General features: G+C 30.9%; 2 protein-coding genes and 1 long non-coding RNA gene across 9 annotated transcripts in view; 1 reads left to right on the top strand and 2 right to left on the bottom strand.

Annotated features, from left to right (window-relative positions):
• The window catches only part of Nca (neurocalcin homolog), a 238,087-nt gene that overhangs the window by 139,428 nt on the left and 76,504 nt on the right, over positions 1 to 22,155 (bottom strand). The gene's annotated exons all lie outside the window — the stretch shown is intronic.
• Positions 1 to 22,155, bottom strand: part of LOC100883363 (neuronal calcium sensor 2) — a 214,689-nt gene that overhangs the window by 116,195 nt on the left and 76,339 nt on the right. For both annotated transcript variants that reach the window (XM_012288004.2, XM_012288009.2), the window contains exon 2: positions 19,705 to 19,750. The gene's annotated coding sequence lies outside the window, so the exon portion shown is untranslated. The remainder of the gene's footprint in view (positions 1 to 19,704; positions 19,751 to 22,155) is intronic.
• The window catches only part of LOC105662800 (uncharacterized), a 61,534-nt gene that overhangs the window by 14,083 nt on the left and 25,296 nt on the right, over positions 1 to 22,155 (top strand). For 3 of the 5 annotated variants that reach the window (XR_013039093.1, XR_013039091.1, XR_013039090.1), the window contains one exon: positions 7,825 to 8,653. The exons of 1 other annotated variant lie outside the window; for it this stretch is intronic. This is a non-coding gene — a long non-coding RNA (uncharacterized LOC105662800). Of the gene's footprint in view, positions 1 to 295; positions 1,291 to 7,824; positions 8,654 to 22,155 lie in introns of those variants that run through there. One more of the 5 variants, XR_013039092.1, reaches the window with a different exon arrangement.

Consider the following 22,155-nt stretch of genomic DNA (forward strand, 5'->3'; position numbering starts at 1 on the left):
TATCAAATTTTCACATGATTCACATGATGAATGTTAGTGAAGTATTATATGTAAATGAATAATATTTCCCAAAGAACTGTTTCGTAATTTAAAAAATTAGAAATGATCAGATTTTAAATTTTCAATTTCTTGAACTATTAAATTTCAATATTTTCAAATATCCCAAATTATAAAAACACTCAACTTTCACAAATCAGCGACCATTCAAGCTTTTACCGAGATATAAAAGTTTAACACAAATTACTGTTATTTGAAAAAATTGCGCGCTATAATTTTACAAAATCATTACTTGTAGACTTGCCAATAAACGTGCCACGTTTGAATTAAATCGCTATTGCCAACGTCGTGTGTTCTTTTGTGAGCGAACAAAACATATTAAAATTACCTTCGAAAATTTATTAAAGTACGTTGTAACAGATACTCAGAACAAAAACGAGGAATATATCGATCTCTACTGTTGCACAGCACAGAAACATGGAAGGTTACATAATTATTAATCAAACGAGCAACACAGCAGTTACAACTGCAGAAACTGTGCGGATCGTGCAAGAAACATTAATTACACGGCTCCTGCGTGTATCAGGGAAATTGGTAATAGCATCCCTTCCTGAGAATGTCTAGCCTTGAATTAGACGGCATGTGTTTCACCCGATTCTATTTGTAGCATATGAATTTAATGACTATCATGACGGTTGCAGCATGGTGCTTAAGATGTCGCATTACTTAATATGCAATAGAAGTGAATAATTGCAGAACAGAAGAGGACAAATATTTAATGTCATTACTGTTGTAATGATAAGTAGGAAATATAGCGAGTGGTGATACAGTACGTAATGATAGAGGGAGTGGCGATATAATGCGTGGTAATGTAGCGCGTATTAATATAACGCAAGGTAGTATAGCGCGTGGCAATACAACACGTAGTAATGTAGCGCGTAGTAATATAACGGAAAGTAATATAGCGCGTGGCCATATAACGCATGATAATATAGTGCGTAGCAATATAACGCATGGTATTATAGCGCGTGGGAATACAACATATGGCCATATATTGAGTGACAATATAACCCGTGGCGACATAATACATAGTAATTCAATTTATAGTGATATAATGCGTGGTGACATAGTACATGCTAATTCGATTCATGGTGATACAACACGTGGTAATATAATGCGTAGCCATATAACATGCATATAACGCGTAGTGACACAACGCACGAAAATATAGCGCGCGGCAACATAACGCGTAGTGATATAGCATACAGCGACGCAACGCATGAAAATATAGCGCGCGGCAATATAACGCGTAGTGATATAGTATATAGCGATGTAACGCGTGAAAATATAGCGCGCGGCAATATAAGGCGTGGTGATATAGCATACAGCAAAGCAACGCATGAAAATATAGCGTGCGGTAATATAACGCGTAGTGATATAGCATACAGCGACGCAACGCATGAAAATATAGCGCGCGGCAATATAACGCGTAGTGATATAGTATATAGCGATGTAACGCGTGAAAATATAGCGCGCGGCAATATAAGGCGTGGTGATATAGCATACAGCGAAGCAACGCATGAAAATATAGCGTGCGGCAATATAACGCGTAGTGATATAGCATACAGCGACGCAACGCATGAAAATATAGCACGCGGCAATATAACGCGTAGTGATATAGTATATAGCGATGTAACGCGTGAAAATATAGCATGCGGCAATATAACGCGTAGTGATATAGCATACAGCGACGCAACGCATGAAAATATAGCGCGCGGCAATATAACGCGTAGTGATATAGTATATAGTAATGTAACGCGTGAAAATATAGCGCGCGGCAATATAAGACGTGGTGATATAGCATACAGCGACGCAACGCGTGAAAATATAGCGCGCGGCAATATAAGGCGTGGTGATATAGCATACAGCAACGCAACGCATGAAAATATAGCGCGCGGCAATATAAGGCGTGGTGATATAGCATACAGCAACGCAATGCATGAAAATATAGCGCGCGGCAATATAAGGCGTGGTGATATAGCATACAGCGACGCAACGCATGAAAATATAACGCGTGGCAATATAACGCGTGATATAACACATGGAGATACAATGCGTGATTAAATAGTAATACTATAATATGTGACAAAAAAAACGTAGATAGCATGAAATTCCATTGTGTATTTAAATAATTAACAATCGCTACTGGCGATATTGAAAATAAACTTGTTATCGTTAAAATAAAAGAGAAGAGATTCTCAAAATTCAGTTGAATACACATATTCACGGATTTGTCACGTTTACATATGGAACAAGAATTATTAATCATTCCGAACGCTAACAGCGTCATTATTCGATATTAATGACCCTTTAAAAGTTCGTTTTAGGACATTCAAACGCAATTCCGCCAATTACGTACACAAATATTTCAACGGAATCGTTTTTGCAGAATTTAAAACGGGCTTTTTCGCATAGCTTTTAGTAATTCTCGACCGTGGTGATATTTTTCGGGAACGAAAAAAAAAATTACGAGGAGTGCAGTATTCTGTGAAAAACGATACGATATACAGAGTGCGTCACTCGATTGGGACAAATTAAATCTCGAATTTGATACGGGACAGGAAAAAATTGTCGAGGAAAAAGTTGAATGGTATGATAATAGCCATTTTTCTGTGACTTCATTTGCTTTGTGAACGCAACGGAGCATCCAAAACATGCAAATACGCTCATATTTTTATACCCGTATCAACACCCCGGAACATTCTAAAAATATTTTACGGCGCAATGTTCAAAAACCGATATTTCATGCGATATCATATTTTCGATGAGTGGAATATCATTATCACATTTTCAAATTTTAAATTTCATAAGGTTTTAAATTTTCAAGTTAAAAGATTTGAAACTTTTAAATTTTTAAATACTTCAAATTCAAAACCTTCCATGTGTTGGTTATTTGATAATATTTAAATTACAAATTAAAAAAGGATATAAATTATCGAGCCTTGAAATACCCTTATGTTTCCATATTAATAAATTTCCCAAAAAGCCTTTTCGGAAAAAGCACTTTCTAGATTCGTAATTCCAAGAATTTTCCACTTTTACAGCCCCGCTGGTGACAATATAACAAGTGCCTACTGTATTTTGCATGAAGAACGTTAAGGGTCCTTTCGCTTCTTTACTTCTGACAAAAAGTAGGCGTTTTATGAGAACTCTTTTGCAGAAAAATTCCCGAGACAGTTGAAGTAAAACCGGATAGTTTATTATTTCTGTTTTTAAATACGGATAGCTAGAACTTCTATTTAATAAAATATAACATTATTTTTGTTTCTGCACAAAATTTCACGCTTCTAAAATTCTTGAAGTATAAACTTTAAAGAAGATCAATTATAACTTTTGTGACAAAGTATCATGCATTTTGGATGAAAGATTATAAAAAATAACACTATATATACTGAATTCCTGTTTTGAATTTCCCGTCAAAAATAATTTTCAGTGCATTTTTCTTTAAACTTTAATTTGGGTTCTTATTTATTGTTCATTATTGTAAAACTGTATGTCATATTAAATCTTCTTTTTTCCACATTTCTTTTTTTTAAAAAGGTATTTATTTTACAAATAAATAAATATTTACATGTGTAAATAGTAAGTGTACATAGAACTTTGTACTTTATATTTATATGATTAATATCATTATTATTATTTGTTCTGATTTTTACTCTTCTTATTTGTACCGTTATTAGTATTAAACATTTAAAATATTTTTCAAATTAAGTTTTACATATAGATTACATCACTGATATAAAGAGTCACCATCTTTTTATTTAAATATTACTCATTCATCTTAAAATTAATAAGAAAAATTAAATATGTTAATACAGTAGACATGTATAGTTTTGTTAGTTTTTATAGACAACGTAATTATTACTGATTTACATAGATTACTTTTGAAAACACACTTTAGTTGTTACGCTTCTACACGCACGCTACTCTTCACAGAAAGTGAACGAAAAGAAACGCGATGCAATACGCACCGCCCGGCAGATGGCGCATATAAAGTTACATTAGAAACAAAGGACAATACGGTGCATTCGACGTTCTACCAATTTTCATCTTACAAATCTCAATAATTCGATTACTACTACCTGACGAACACTACTCTTCGCTATACTGCAAATTATTTAGATTTATTTTAGAGTACCGAAGTGTAATCTGGTCTCCGAAGAATGACTAACCTTGTACGCACGGCAGAACACGCGGTGCTGCTTCTCTGTACGGAAGAGTTCGACACGAATTACGCGTAAACACCACTGCAATGCGTGACAATGCTGTTCTCTATGCGAGTACATTGAAATGAAGTTTTTGATGATTAAATTATAATTTTTCCTAAAGATATGATACATATACTTTAACTTTGATAATTTATTTTTTTAGAAAATTCACAAAATATGTAATTTGCAAATGTTTCCAATATCGTATTAGCGCAAGAGGTGTTACATGGTGACTAAACTATTTGGCGTTGCCTTTTATTTACATGTAATGTACTTTTGTGGGATTTGTTAATCTTACTCTATCTTACTCTATAGTATAAAATCATAACGTAACGGTGTCACGCATAACGCTGTAACGCGGATCGCTACCCCCTCTACTCCACAGTCCAAGGTCCACTCACCATGTCACTTTAGAAGCGTATTCACACGAAATAGGCGCGAAGCGCCTTGGGGGGTGGGCCGCGAAACGGCCAGGGGGCACCGCCCCCTAGTACTCTTATAAAACGTGGTGAAGGCAAAAAGTACGAATCAAAACATGAAAACGATTATTTGATTGAAACGGTGAGCGAGTGAGCCAGTAGAGTGAGCCACTGTAGCGCTACGTAATCTACGCTGACATTCGTCAAGCCACTATAGTGGACTGTCGTACAGAGAGATGGTATCCGCCAAAGCCATTATAGAGGCCTGTTGTATCTAAGAGGTTAAAATAAACATCTTTCCATTATTATTAATCTCTCAAACATCCGTGAGCGAGTGAACCAGTAGAGTGAACCACTATAGTGGACCGTCGTACAGGGAGATGGTATCCGCCAAAGCCATTATAGAAGCGTGTCGTATCTAAGAGGTTAAGTACTTTGGAACGCTCATGGATAAATAATAAGTTGTGCGTGATTTCGTTAAACTGCTCTTTAATTTAAAACACTGTTTACTACGATGTACACAGTTAAGGAAAGCAATAAGGATAGTTGATTGACAATGTTCGCGTAATGCGGAGAAGAGAAACTTTCGCGTACGTTGTGCCTAAGAGGTTAACAATATCGAATGCATCCAGTAGACATTTTGAAGCCTCACTGCCAAACACAGTGGTTGTCCCATGCTGTTTTATTCTCACCATCACAATTTCGTTCTTAGTAATCTAAACTTCCAAACGCAACGCGATAAAAGAGAAATGTTCGACGTTATATTCTTTCATAAGATAATGAAAGGTAAGATATCTTGACGGATGATGATCCAGGCTTCCTTTTCTCTGATACCCTCAAGTTTCCTGAGAAAGTACGCTTTAATTCGTAGCAAACAACCGAGCGCTAATTACGGTTATTACGGTTGCATAAATCGAATCGGAAATTATGTGAACTCTGTTCATCTCAATGTCAATATATCCGGAAACTTCGTAGTATGCTAAAAACACGCGTCAGTCAATTTTGTTTAATTCTTAATTGCGTTAGATTTTCGTGTTAATATACGACATGTTTTCTGTATCATATTGCACATTATGTTATATTTCTTCATTTCGTTACTTTTTTATATAGCCTTTAATGTGTGTGTTGTTATTCTAAGTATTAGTATAATTGTAAAATTATATTTAATATTTTTTTCTATGTTGTTTCTTCTCTTATGAAGGTGCTTAAAGGGTAATCTGGAAATTTAGAGATTCAGGAGTTTGGGTATTTTTGAATTTTGAAATTTGGGATATTGAGAATTTTCAAATTTGAAAGTTTAGAAATTTGATAACTTAAAAATTTGAAAAGTTGAAATTTTGAAATTTGAATATTTGGAAATCTAGAAATTTGAAATTTGAGTATATATGGAATCTGAATATTTGGAATTTAGAAAATTGAAAATTTGAGAATTTCGGAACTTGGAAATGTGAATATTTGTGATTCTAAAAATTTGAAATTTGGCATACTGAAAATTAGAAGTTGAGGAATTTGACAACTTAAAAATCCGAAACTTTGAAATTTGGAAGTTTAGCAATGTGACAACTTAAAAATCTAAAAATTTGAAATTTGAAATTTGATATTAGGATATTTGGAATTTGGGAATTTCCAAATTTGGAAGTCTGAAACTTGGAAATTTCATATTTGGAAATTGAAAAATTTGAAAATGTGAGTGTGAAAATTTATAATTTGAAATTTGAAATTTGGAAATACAGATATTTCGAATTTGGGGATTTGAAATTTGAAAATATAAAACTGCACAAATTTTAAAATGTAAAAATTTAAAAATACAATAAACCCTAAAAGAATTACAAATTTAGAAGTACCGAATTTATAGAAATTTTGGAATTCGTAAATTCAAAAATTCGAAAATTTAGAAATACATCAATCAGCTAATATTCCAAATATGAATATTCGAAACTAACCAAATTTAGAAATCTCATAATTGGAGATTGAGGGACTTAGAAATTTGATTACAATCCTACTTGCAAAAAGAGTCATAATCCGCAAATAAATAAACAAATTTAAATTTAGAAATTTTATACCGATACAATAACAAATCCAAAAATTTAACATCTTCCTTATTTCAATAATTCAATAATTTACTCCCAGTCGACAATTAGAAAAGTTGGTGAACCCAGCTACCCCCGTAAGCCAATGTCAAGGCAGCGTGAAACAATGGTACACGTATGTGCCGTAAAAAGTGCTAATTACTTTTCGTAACACATGGTGGTCACAGGTGTGTGCTTATATGAATGTGCACAGGTTAGGTGGATCACCGAAAACCAGCAAGCGGAGAGAGTATGTACAGTCAAGAGCAAAACTGACTTTACTAAGAAAAATGGCATCTAAGGAGAAGATTGATCACTCAGTGATTTTTAAGGACTTTTGGAGTTGAATCAATAATGATTTAAAGATTTAAGAATTTAGAAATTTATGGATTTGGTGGTTTAGGAATCTGAACATCTAGAAATTTGGGTTTTGGGAATTTTAAGGTATAGAAATTCTAGAATGTAGAAATTTGGAGATTTTAAAATTTTGGTGTACAGGAATTTAAAAATTTAGAAATTTTGGTTTTGGGAATTTTGGGGTTTAGAAATTCAAAAATCTAGAAACTTGGGGATTTTAGAATTTTGGGGTACAGGAACTTGAGAATCTACAAATTTAAAGATTTTGGAATTTTGATAAGAATTTGAAAATCTAGTGATTTGTCGATCTATGAATTTGGAGATCTAGGGATTTTGGGATAGAGAAATTCACAAATTCTCGGATGCATGAATCTAGGGATTTAATGATTTAGGAAATTAAGGATTTTAGGGGTTCACTTTGGAACTTGCACATTTAGAAACTTGAGAATTTGCAAATATCAAAATTTGAAAATGTAAAAATTTAACAACTTGAAATTGCGAGAACTTCAAAAATTTGAAAAATTGAAATTTGAGAATATAAAAATCCTCAAGATCGAAAAACTAAAATTCCTATAAGTATCCTTATCTGAAGGAGCCTACATTGCAACCGAGTGTACCCCAGGGCTGGCTTGGGTAAAGCTGGGTCGCAGTGCTATCGATCTCCGCCCACCTGGAGACCTCTCTCTACCCCTATTCGTACTCGATGCTTTACAGAATGAACCATTGGGCCTACAAGAACGATAGAAGGGTGCCGACCAACTTCCCACAACCTGCAGGCTTCTCAAACATCAACTTATATCTTAAAAGAAAATGAACATGACCTGAGATGTATCGGTCACATCGACGGTAAGATGGTTTTCAGAATATAACTTTTAAAATATTATTTAAGCACCGTAACATTTTCAAAGTCCTAACTCCAGGACTCCTCTTTTATTAGAAACTCATGGATCTTATGTCCATAATACTTATGTTTATTTTTATAAGATGTCTATAAGTATATTAAACGACAATATATAACAAGGATTAACGTATAATATAACGATGATTTGACTGGAGCGGCGTCATTACCCAGAAAAGTATTTTTATTTCCTTATTATTACCTTCCAGCTTTATTTCCAGTACAGTATCAGTTATAATTTTCATTAAAATCATTCTGAACAATATTTTGTTTAAAATAAAATAAACCACAATTTGTAATTAACTTTTGTTCAAATAGAACGTTAAATAACACCATTACCCGTCGCTGACAGGACGCGAATGAGCCAATCGGAACGATTCGGCAATCTTCGGTAATTTACGACGCGCGAGACGATTGCCGATTCGCGACCGTTGGCACATAGCTATTGGAACAGATGTATAAGGCGAATAAAAACGTGTTGTGTAAATAAATAGAATAATAAAAACGTGCATTCGATATCCTAACAATTTTCGAATAACAATAAATTCTTAATTGCCATACTGTCTGTATGTGGTAACGGATGTGCGAATTCTGGTGGATGCTTGTATCTCTAAAAAAGGAAGAGAGCGTGTAAGCCGCATAAGTGTAAGTCACGTGCTAAATTTAATAAATCTTATACGTTTTACTCGTACAAAGTTCGTATTTTCATATTTTTGTGACCTCATTAAGTTTAATATTATCATTACCTTCATTTTCAAAAATGGACTTGTCCCATTTTCAGAATTAACTTGAAAATATTGCGAGGAAGCAATCTATGTTATCCGAATCGGTCGCAAGAGTGCGCATCTTTTATTTTCTTTTATTTACGCGCCATTTTTGTAGGTTAGTTCGTACAATATCCTACTGCTATAAATACCTTCTCGTGAAAGTGATTTGAACTCTAACGTGTATAAAACAAATTAATATACGAAGGAGGTAACACGAGTGTTTTGTGCATGTGAAATGGGCGTTGAAATATTAGCAAATCGGAACAAATTATACAAATTTTACGGATTTCCGACAGTTACGATATCACGAAAATGTATTCACGTATTACAAAGTAAGAGGTTAGCGATCGCGGTTTAATGTCAGAGATATAGTGAGCAAATTTACATTCGGGGTGCAGCTGACTATTCAGCTGAATGAAAAAACAGAATAAATACATAAAACATATGTCACATCGTATAAAGAGGTACCTATAATAATTAATCAGCACGTGGTTCAGCAAACTAGCGAACGTAGCTAACCTTAAATAATGTTATATCGCCTGTATGACAGTTAGGTGATTTATGACTAGGTGATTTGACATTGTGAAAAGGAAGAGAAAGGTGATTAATGTGTTACAAATGCACGTGCCAATTTGAGATGCAAAATATAAGATAATTTAAATACAATAGAAATGAATTAAATTGTACTTAGCAGAACAACTGACACACATTTGTTACTGAAATGATTCAAAGCATTTGTGGTTATTTTTAGACACTATCTTTTTCTTTGGAGTGATATGTAACTTGTAATATTATTTATAAATTTATTAACTAATTTGCTGTAGAATAAATTCCTTACGAAATGTAGAATAAACAAATTTATACGACAATTGAAAAAGTTATTAAGATTACAATATAATTAATAATTTTATTATCAAGCTTGTAAAATTATTAAAAAATTTATTACTAAACTTGTAATGTTCTTAATAAATCTACTAACAAATTTACAGTATAATTAATTTATGCTAATAAGTTTGTAATATTATTAATAAATTCTGCAATATTATTCAGAAATTTATAACATAACAAATATATAATTTATTATTACTTTTTCATTGATTTTTATTTATAGGATATATTTATAATTATTTATATCTGTATTTTTTTACTTATAATTTAAATCAAAGATTCTGTAACTGATGATTATTCATATTATTTTACCATATTTTTATTCCAATAATACTAATTATAATAATTTCATTTAAATTTAAATAAAATATTAAAATAATCAATTTTTATTTTGAGTCTCATTCTTTGACAATTGCACTTAATTTAATAAATTTTATTCATTCTTATTTACATATATTCTTTTTATATTTTTAATACAAACTGAATACAAAATGTTCCAAAATTAAAACAAAGTAATTGATACATCTAGTCTATGTATAATATAATATCGGAGATATGTCCTCACTGACAATAAGTACGTCTAAGAATTGGATGGGACAATGTGCCAACTTTTGAGATACAATGGCGGTCAACTTCTGTACTGCATACGCTGTTGTGTGATTCAGGCAACTGTTACAATGTTTCAAGTTCAAACTTTGTCGTTACCGCATGCCTGCCATTTCCTGATTAGAGTACTAAGCTGACACTATTAAACAAGTAAGGTGTTAACCGTATAATCCTTCAGCAGATGCCTGGTCACAGACTGCAACAGCTAATCAGTTATATTCCTCTTAGGTTTGTTCTATGTTGCGTACATTCTTTTTCCCGGGGAACGTACTCAAATGTTAAGAGGAAACATGTCATGTATTAAATATGACGCATGATATATATTAAATGTTGAAAATATGATATAGATCTTCTTTGTTTATATTTCATTTTTTAATTTTCAAACATCGATTTTCCTAATTTCTCAGTTTCAAAATTTTTATTTCCACATTTCAAATTTCCGAATTATCATATTTCAAATTTTCAAAATTTCAAAGTCCAAATTTGCAAATTTCAAAAATTTCAAAATCCTAATTCTCTAATTTTTGATCTTCAAAATTTCCAAATTCCAATTTGCACATTTGAAATTTCCAAAAATCGAAATTCCAAATTTCAAATTTCCAAAATCCCATATTTCTAAAATATCCAATTTCCAAAATTTCAAATTTCTAAAATTTCCAATTTACCACATTTCCAAAATTCCAAATTCCAAATATTTTAAATTTTAAATTTCCAAATTCCAAATATTTTAAATTTCAAATTTCCAAATTCCAAATATTTTAAATTTCAAATTTCCAAATTACTACATTTCAAAGTTCCAAAATTTCAAATTACTAATTTCCAAAATTTCAAAATTCCAATTTGCACATTTGAAATTTCCAAAAATCGAAATTTCAAATTCCAAATTTCCAAAATCCCATATTTCTAAAATATCCAATTTCCAAAATCCCATATTTCTAAAATTTCCAATTTCCAAAATTCCAAATTTCTAAAATTTCCAAATTACCACATTTCCAAAATTCCAAATTCCAAATTTCCAAATTACCATATTTCAAAGTTCAAAAATTTCGAATTACTAATTTCCAAAATTTCCAAATTCCAATTTGCACATTTGAAATTTCCAAAATTCGAAATTCCAAATTCCAAATTTCCAAAATCAGATATTTCTAAAATATCCAATTTCCAAAATCCCATATTTCTAAAATTTCCAAATTCCAAATTTCTAAAATTTCCAAATTACCACATTTCCAAAATTCCAAATTCCAAATTTTTTAAATTTCAAATTTCCAAATTACCACATTTCAAAGTTCCAAAATTTCAAATTACTAATTTCCAAAATTTCTAAATTCCAATTTGCGCATTTGAAATTTCCAAATTTCATATTACCAAATTACTAAATTCTCGAACTCTCAAACTCCCAAATTTCCAACATGCAGAAATGACCAAAGTCCAAGTTTTCAAATCCGCGAATATTTCAATCTGCAAAGTCGCAAATTTCCAACACCCAAATTACAACATCAAACGAGTACCATACCTAAACTCCGTTTATATACACACAGAATAACGCAAAGCAGCATAGAACTGAAATTAAAATAAAAGCAACAGTTCCTAACCGTCCCATTGTAGAGGTAAATGGTCGGCAGCTAGCTAACGAACTTGAGAAAGGTACTAGGTATGTACATACGTACATAACTGCGGTCTCATTACCATACATCAACTAACCGTAACTTTAAAATGGACCTTACCTAAAAAACACGTCTTGAAACAACCGAATTCTCTTTGACCAAAATTCCTTGCAGCCACAAAGGGTTGATGCGTTTCGATGCACGTTCATCAAGGATTTCTCGTTCGGCTCAACGAGTGCTAACGACTCTGTGAATTCTGAATCCTCTCTGTTACATCGCCACGTATAAAAGAGAAGATAGTTCAGAGAGGATACAGGGTGTCCTAGTTCCTTTTACAAAAAATCGAACATTTGCAAATTTCTAAATTACAGTTTTTATATTATGAAATTTTTTAATCATGGAATTTGTATATGTACAAATTTACAAATTAAGGAATGTAGATTACTGTTTCTTACTAATGGAACTTGCACATTTTCAAATTTTTAAATTGTAGAATTTGCACATTACGAAATTTCTATATTACACACCTTGCAAGTTTAAAAGTTTTTAAGTTACGGAATTTTTAAGAGCAGAATATATTAGTGAAGTTTCATGGTAAAAATCTGGGACACCATCTGGGATCCTAACCTAACCATATACAAAGTTAATCCCTAATTATAACTTCATATATAAGTTATTAGCTACAGAAGAAAATTTATTAAATAAAATTACATAATGTTTGAGTTATTCTAAAAATAAATTTAAATTCAGGCTTATTTTAGTAATACACTATTATTGCCTCTTTGAGACTTTCTTTATACAACGCATTTTTATACAAATTTTCAAGCTTCATTGAAATTCAAAAGGCAACATTGCAAGAGTGAATATAAGGAACTGATTAAAGCGTTAAGGTAGCAAAGCATGAATGTATTACAAGTGAGCGTGGTTTTAAACTTCTCACTGGCAGGGAACGAATGAAAGGACGAACGATGAAAAGACTGTGATTGGAATTCATAAAAAACAAATTCTATCGAAAGATTGCAGACAAATTATACTATTGTATCAAATTGCATTATTATTTTGCTTTGTACATTGTAACAACAACAACAACAACAACAAAATACTATTAGGCACTTCGTTAGGGTGACCTTTATGTTTCCATCAAAAAACAAAGTAACAAGAATATCCTATTTTTCTTCAAGAAAAAGAACTGCGTGTAACACCAGAAAGAATGCAACGTTTTGAGAAATTTGTTTCAGCAACGAACGATTTAAGAGTTATGTGAAGTCGTGAGGCTCCGAGACTCACCCTGTATGCACGGTAGAAAGATTGCTGGTATTACATATATGTATATATAGTAGTGGGAGTGTACATGGTTGTGTACACCGTTCGCCCTCCACAAAGGTTACGAGAGAAAGCCCTGACAACAATGAGCGTTTCCCTGGAAAGTCGTGGAAGGTGACGCGCGCACAATGCCGGAGAGAGGAAAAAAAGTAGCGGGCGAAACGAGATGGCAAACTTTGTGCCCGGCTTCGTATTTTGCCGAGGGGTGCCCCTGAGACTTCTAACCTTCACAATTTTCCGTTGCTTCCTCTTTACCTGTGATCCGCGGAACAGATCGAATTTTCTCTGCTATTCCATTTGTACGCGACGGAAATCTGTTATTGCGGTCATTCTTATTACGTATAACGATCAAACACAAAAGTAATTTCAAAACTGTCTTGTACTCTTCGTGTACGATTCAATGAACTACCTTTTACACACAACTTCTAATCTAACTTCCAACCTAACCACAACTTTCTTATGACGGAATTTCTTTAATAATTTCTGACGATGAAAATCATTTCTATTGCATTATGGATGATTTTAAATAGCAATGTTTGCGATCTTCACTTTCGTTGGGATTTCGAAGTGAATTCCACGACTCTGTTCTTTAATTTAACACTCTATTAGCTTTTGACGTGACACATGTTTGCTATTCGGCTTCCAAATCTATTCTAATGGCCACGTGCCAACCGTCGCAGACCGGCAACCGGCTCGCGCACCGTAATTTATCGAAGATTGCCGAATCGTTCCGATTCGCTCGACGCGTCTTTCGGAGACATGCAGTTGCCATTTTCTAATGCTCCTTTTTAACAACTTTTAATACTTTTAAAAACGTCAAGTCGTATTATTATACTTGCCACAGGTAAAGAAAATAACTGTTAACATATAAACAAATAACTGAGAAGTGATAATTTAATGAATTCCTGTCTAAAAATTAGGGTGAGCTGACACTTTTCTTTCTTGTAAGCTGTACTTGTAACCTAACCTAACCGTAAATTATCGAAGGTTGCCGAATCGTTTTGATTTACTCGACACGTCCTATCGCAAACACGCAACTGTCCTTTTTTAACAACTTTTAATACTTTTAAAGTTATTACATACAATTCTTAATACATATAGTTTAAGTTTTAAGTAAATAGTTTTATAAATTGAAATTTTTATGTTTAATAATACGCAGCTGAATTTTTTAGCCATCATTATAAATTTACGACGTGAGTGTCTTATTTAGTCAACTTTTCAGTGCATACTCTGTTACATATTCAAACCAGTTTCATGCTTTTGAAACTTCCGCGCATTTCCGTTCAAAATGGCGGCTCTCGAATAATCAGATAAACTGTCTTCGTACTACTGAAATTATTACCATTTGTGCACACTATGGAATGAATTATGGTCCTAATAACTGACGAAAATTAGAATTAAATTACGTTTTAAAAATATAATTTCTCTATTTATATACGAGTGTCATCTCGAACTACTGACAACATATCTACCAACGTATAATGCACATAATTAAAACATAAATAAAATTGAAGCAAAGTAAATAAAATCAAAAGTAAAGCGTCTTAGTAGTTTTTTTATTTTCAGAATGAAGAAAGTAAACTTATGAATGGGTCAAATGATCTATTTGATATTTTTAATATTAAGTCTCAAAATAAAATCTAGGAGTAAATTGTTGACTCTTGAAGTGTTATTATTAGGCCATTTTTAACCCTCAAGTGAACATTTTGAATACTATACACGTTTGAATCGCAGTTGTTTTTATAAATAGAATATTTGTACTTGGGAACCAAGCCAACCCAGATTCATTTTTTCTCTTTCATCGATTTTTATACAAAGACCGTGTGAATGGTCTGCTTTTATTGAAGAATAAAGAGAATGGAGTTAGGTTACTTTATCGAGTATAGATATATAACAATGGAGTTTTCTGGATCCTCTCGGATTTCAATAAAATTTTGTATAATTCTTTTGTACGTGAAATGAACGTATCAGTAATTTTAGATGCTTTCAGATGGTCAAGTAATTATGAGAGAAATACATTTATAATTTCGGAACAAATTAATGATTGCAGGATAATGACGAACGGATTTTAATTCAAGGTTTTTATTACCGGTTTTCAGGCAGCTGGGAAAATGGTTTTTTGAGATAATTAACGTGAAATGATGTAATTATGGAAGTTTTAATTATTTGATACGTATTCGATTAAAATTATACTAAGTTTTATTTATTATTAATAAAAGTTCAATTAGTAATGGTTAAATTAATAATGGTTGAAGTAATAGTTCAATTAGTAATATTTTAACTTAAAGTATATGTATATACTAATTTGTGAAAGAGTTTTATATATAATTTTTTAGTTATATTTATTATTAATAAAATAGGTCATATACATTATATTGTTTTACACGAAAATGTATTTTATATATTTGTTTTAAATATTATTAATACTTCTATTATTCTAAATATTCTAAATATTGTTAATTAAGGTGTAAAATCTTGTAAATATACCAATTTCTTAATTTTTAAATTTAAAAGCTTATAAGTTTGGAAATTTGAAACGTGTGAATTGGAATACATAGAAATTCAAAATTTGAAATTTTGAAAATTAATGAATTTGTATATATACAAATAAGTAAACTTCTAAATTTGAGTTTTCTTAACATTTTAAAAATGAAATTAAATTATAACCTAATTTATAACCTAAGTATTAAAAATTGAACTCAAGATTTTTAAATTTCCTAATCACTAAATTTTGGAAATTTAGTCATTTAAGAATTTGTAAATTTGTAAATTTGAATTATCAAGCACATCAATTTAAAAATATTTTAAATTATACTAATTCTATATTTAAATATAAAAATTAGAAAGATCACTTTAAATCCTTGAAAGTTCACGAATTTAAATATTTAAAAAAACTGAAAATTTTTCAAATTTAAAAAATGAAAATTCTCAAAATTGTGAAAATTGTACAGCGTAATGATTTATGAACTAAAATTTCTCACTCGTTGCATATAAAAACTGAAAAATCTAAGATATCTCAATTTCTAAATCTTCTATATCTAATACTCTCTACGGGTCACGATGAATGACGGTCATTTAACAAAGCAGCCGTCATTCTTGCTGCTAGCCCTTACTTTTCCATTTCCTTAACCTGTTACATCTGACGTTTCATAAAGCTGGGATAAACCGGCTAACTCAAGTAGAATTCCGAGTATAAATTGTTCTCGAACAGATAGAAACAACTGAATCCGCGGTAATTGAGACGATATTTCAGCCGATTAAGGGCCTGTGTTTCCAGTCGGCGTATGCAAATCCACCCTAGATGAGCAGGAACAGCTATTGTGATCTTCGTACATAGAGTAGATCAACCCCGTTTTACCTACGTTATTATACGCATGTTCTGTTGCCGTGAAATGCGAGGGAACACAAAAAGAAACGTGTTCGCGATAAATACGATTGAATACCGTTGATAAAAATAATTTTATGATCAATATGTGTTTGTAAAGCGTCCAATAATAGTACAAAGCAATCGTCAACTAATGGCGTTTCATTGATTGACCCTGTATTCACATTAATATTCGGAGGCTATAATATACTATCAATTATTACTTTAAATATTAATACATAATTAAATTAATATATTTTTTGTTCTTTGTTATTGTAAAATGTGTATTTTTCTTAAGGATATTGCAAATTTTATTTATTTAAACTGATTAATTTGTGTTAAAAAGGAATTATATGTCAACTGTAGGACGCGACCGAGCAACCGGAATGATTCGGTAATCTTCGATAATTTACGGCGCGAGGGACAGTTGCCGATCCGCGACGGTTGACACATGACGGTTAGAATAGATTTGAAAGGCGAGCAGCAAAAGTGTGTAGCGTAAAGAAGTAAAATAGTAAAAACGTGTAGTGTAAATAAATAAAATAGTAAAAACGTGTAGTGTAAATAAGTAAAATAGTAAAAACATGTAGTTAATAAGTTATTGAACAAAAAGAAAGTTGTGTTCACTTCAAAATCACAGTTTTCAAATAACTGAAATTGTAAGAGCTTTCGTGCACCGAATCTAAAACGAGAACCGTGTCAACTTTGCTAAGTATTTGGTAGAAACTAAACTAGAACTTACTTGCAAGCTGATTATGGAAATCAGTGATGATACCTAGACAAACCTACAGCCCGCTCACGTTAAGGTTATGTCACTAGTATTATACAGTTTGCAGTTTTTCACAGAAGTGTCAGAATTACTAAAATTTGCCGGAGCTAAATACCATGATGTACTTGCACCACTTTTAACCTGTTAGACACAACTGAACTTTACACGACGTTGCTTCTCTGTACGGCAACTTTCGACGCGAATTACGCGTAAACGCCACTACAATATGCGACAATGCTGTTCTACGCGAGTACATTGGAATGAAGTTTTTGATGATTAAATTACAAATTTTTCCAAAGATGTGATACATATACTTTAACTTTGATAATTTACTTTTTTAGAAAATTCACAAAATATATAATTTGCAAATGTTTCCAATATCGTATTAGCGCAAGAGGTGCTACATGGTGACTAAACTACTTGGCGTTGCCTTTTATTTATGTAACGTACTTTTGTGGGATTTGTTAATACTCTTATAAAACGTGGTGAAGGCAAAAAGTGCGAATCAAAACATGAAAACGATCATTCGATTGAAACGGTGAGCGAGTGAGCAAGTAGAGTGAGTCAATGTAGTGGTGCTACGTAATCTACGAGACATTCTTGAAAGCTACTACAGTGATGCGTCGTATAGAGAGATGGTGTTCGCGAAAGTCACTATGAGGTTAAAATAAACATCTTTCCAATCCATCAGCCAAACATTAGGGACTTTTAATTATTTTTGTAAAGATTGTTTACGAATAAAAAGATCATATTAAATTTTATTTATTTTCATCATTATCTCCACTTTTTTTCAAAACGAGGCTCGGCTCACATTCAAAGCACATCGCATAAATAGTAAAATATCGATAAGTAATTAATTTCGAAGCGTTTTCGATTATAAGTAAGACTTTAACCGTCATTTAGCCACGCCACTATAAAAAGTAAGACCGCTGTGAATTATCCCTTTTTTTGTTCCATTGAAGTTAACGATGGGTCATATATTCTATCCTAATTTTCTACTTGTGCCTTTTATATTTTATGGAGAATTCCTATCTTCTTTGCTTCAGTTTTTAATCCGGAAAAACATTCGAAAAAACGAGTTAATTCCAGTAGAAGTATCACTCGTATGAAATCGTGATTTTGTTAATAAACTGTTCGTTTCATGCGATTTTCGATTTATGCGACTCATAAATTGTTTTAAAGGATATCTTCCAATATTTTCTCAGATATATAGCTTGATTTATGACATATGCGTCGGATAAACTACTCCTAAAAAAGTTGTTTACTATACGTTTTATTATAGCAGAGTCTCGTTATATCGCCCTGAATATGCTGGGGATGCTGCAACGATCGACTGTTGAAGCTCAATGCATTGATTTTGCAATTCAAATGTTTATGAACTTAAAAAATTAGGAATTTTAAATTAAAAAATTATGAAATTTCTGAACTATTTTAATTTCAAAACTAAAAAGGTTTTCAAAAATTTCAGTTGTTATTTTTAAGTAGTTTGAAATTTCTAAAATATATAAATTTAAAAATCCAAATATTTCACAATTTATAAATGTCAAAAATATTGAAGTTTTAAAATTAAAAAATATTTCAACCTTACAATTTCAACAATTTTTAAACTTCTAAAATATTTGAATTTGAAAATTTCACAATTTTCAATTTCCAAATTTCTATATTTCTGTACATCTATATTTCTGAATTTCTGTTTTTCTAAATTGCTGAAATATTTGAATCTAAAATCACAAAATTTCTAAATTTTTTATTTTAAAAGTTTTAAAGTTTATTTTATTAAAAACGGTTCCTAAAAATACAGTAAATAATAAGTTGAAAGTTGGAATTTCATAGGAGTTCAAAATTTAACAGAAGGAATAAAAACAGCGAAAAGCAATTTTAGTCGAAAAGTCAATTTAACTGTGAGATTTGAATTTCGGGTGCGCCTCGGTTACCAAAGCTAAGAAATCAATATGGTTCTTGGTATCTACGCGTACCTAGTGAAGTTATGACGTACTTGCTACCAAGGTAACTAAGGGTTCTATGAATCAGATCGATCAGGCAGATTACTTGAAAAATTATAAAAAATTTATTACAAACTAAACTGCAAAATTAATCAAAATTAACAATTACAAATAAACAACGCTGTCGAAATTAATAAAAAATAATACATTTGAAAATTTATCCCATTGGTAATTAAAGTAAATTGCAATCAATAATTTATTATTTTTTAATTGAGAATTTAATTGTTTAGAAAATTATGTCTTTTAGTACCAAAATGTAAAATTAAGGTATTAATTATAGGTGGATGATGCTTAATCACATGAAAAATAATTAATCGTTTGAGACGCTTCGCCAGATCCTATAAAAAATTTTTAAACAAGTTCAATAAATACCTTATTGGGTTTAATCGATGCATACTGCGAGTGCCGAACCACATTCCTGAAACAAAACACAACAGCAAAGTGTTATTTAAAACATTCCATTAAAAAAGTAGATATTTATTCGTTATATTGAAATTGAAACATGGTTACGAAATTTATAAAAATTTAATTCGTACAAATTTTTTTTAACAAAATTTACAAATTTAAAAATTCTGCACATTTGAAAATTTCACAATATTGTATTTGAAGATCTGTCAATTTGAAAATTTTAACATGAGAGAATTCTAAATTTGAAATTATGAACTTTATTAAATGTTTTAATATGTCAGTTGCTAAATTTGAAAATTTAATAATATGTAAACTTCTAAATTAGAAGATTTAGTAATTTAAGAACTTGAAAACTTTTAATGAAGCTTCACAGTATGCAAATATGAAAACGTGGAATGTCAGTTCACAAACTTGAAGATTACTGAATATGAATAGTGGAGTGCTTATAAATTAAAAAATTTAGAACTTCTAAATTTCTACTCTCAAAATTTAAAAATTATATAAATTGAAAAGACTATTAGTTAAAAAATTTATAAATAAAAAATTTCACAACTCTTAAAATCTAAAAACTGAAAAACATATTTTTCTAATTTATGAATTTGAAAATTTTCCTTGACATCATTTCAACAATAATTTCATTACTTCAAAAATTGTTACATTCAAAGACCTACGAAATAAGTCTCCGTAACTATTTAATGAATCAATTAAATATGCACGTTTCCATTGACACGTACAAAGGCATGACCATTACTACAAGAACAAGTTACTTTCACGAACTTCCAGATCTGTCACACAATGAATCCCTTTGTCTCTGACAAATTTGATATTTAACCCTTCTTTTCTTTCCACCTCCTACTCTTTTCACGTACAACACAATGAACGTAGAACCACCCGTGACCCATCCTCTTCAATATTCGTCTTTTACATCCTCATTTCTTACGAACGAACTTTCTAATTTCCGTTTCTTCACCAACATTTGACGATCAAAATTATTTTTATTGTACATTTGTGATTTTATGTAAATAAGAATCTGTTACAGCCTTTAATTTTAATTTTATTAAAATTATTAATAATATAGCCTTTAGTTTTAATAGGGAAATGTAATAATTGTTAATAGTAGTATTAACAAGGAACATTTTAAAAGAAACGATTGTATGTCTCCGGTAGAACGTAATCGGGCCAATCGGAACGATTCGGCAATCTTCGACAATTTACGCCGCGCGAGTTGGTTGCCGGTCCGTGACAGTTGGCACGTGGCGATTATAAAAGATTTCGAAAGTGAATTGTAAAGTGCAAATTGTAAATAAATTGAAATGAAGTGTAGTGCAAATAGTGAATATAATTGTATACATTAATATTTTTATTATATATTTCATAACGAATATATATAATATTGTATACAATATTATATATGTATATTATTAATACACAATAACAGTATAGAATATTGATATTAATTTAAATATATATAATATTATATATTAATATATTAATTAATATAATATTATATGCAATATTAACATTAACATATTGCCCACAAAATTCGAATAGAACAATTAATCTCTTTTCTCGCCATAATAATTTTGTTTGTTATCAATAATTAACATCGATTTTATTCGAATTATTTTGCAATATTTCAAATAATTCAGTTGGTATTAAAAATTTAATAATAAAGGAATCCTTTGAAATCGAACACCCTATGTATTTTCTCCAGCTCTCTGTCAAAGAGGAAATCGAATAAGGTACAGCTATTCCGACGACAATAAATTCTAAACTAAATCAAGCATTCCCTGCCAACGATTTATTTCATGGTAATTTACTTTATTCGCTTCTGTTAGCCGAAGCACGTGTTACTGACGGTTATTGCTATAAAATTAGAGCGTTTCCCATCAGTGTAACCGATGCCATCACTTTTTTTACTTTGGATAGCTTTTTATGCGAGTTCTTGTTGCGAATAAATAGAATTCTTACTGTGTTCCCTTGCGTCTTCATGTGTGGTCGGAAATTTATGAGAAAAGCAATTATCTTGTGGAATAGGAAAAAATACGAAAACATGTGGAGTAGTTATTTGTGTATTTATATGCGCAGCTAGAATTGTTTTGTACCAGCGGTGCATTATTAAAATATTGATCTTAGAATTGTTGGTTCAATTTCTTATTAGTGAAATTTTTTTTAATTTATTTTTGCTACTAAACAAAATTTTTTTAAAGTAATTCTTTTATTATATTTATTAAGTTTTTCAAGTTGCAAATTTATAAATTAGGTTGTTAAACTTTGAAAATGTCAAATCACTCAATTTTCAAATTTTTCAAATTGTAACTTTGAAGATTTTTTAATTGCTAAATTTAAAATATGATACATTGTTAAATTTTTAAGTTTTTCAAATTTACAGATTTTTTAATTTCTGAGAATTTG

Source organism: Megachile rotundata, chromosome 8 (genome assembly GCF_050947335.1).
Source record: "Megachile rotundata isolate GNS110a chromosome 8, iyMegRotu1, whole genome shotgun sequence".
NCBI lineage: Eukaryota > Metazoa > Arthropoda > Insecta > Hymenoptera > Megachilidae > Megachile > Megachile rotundata.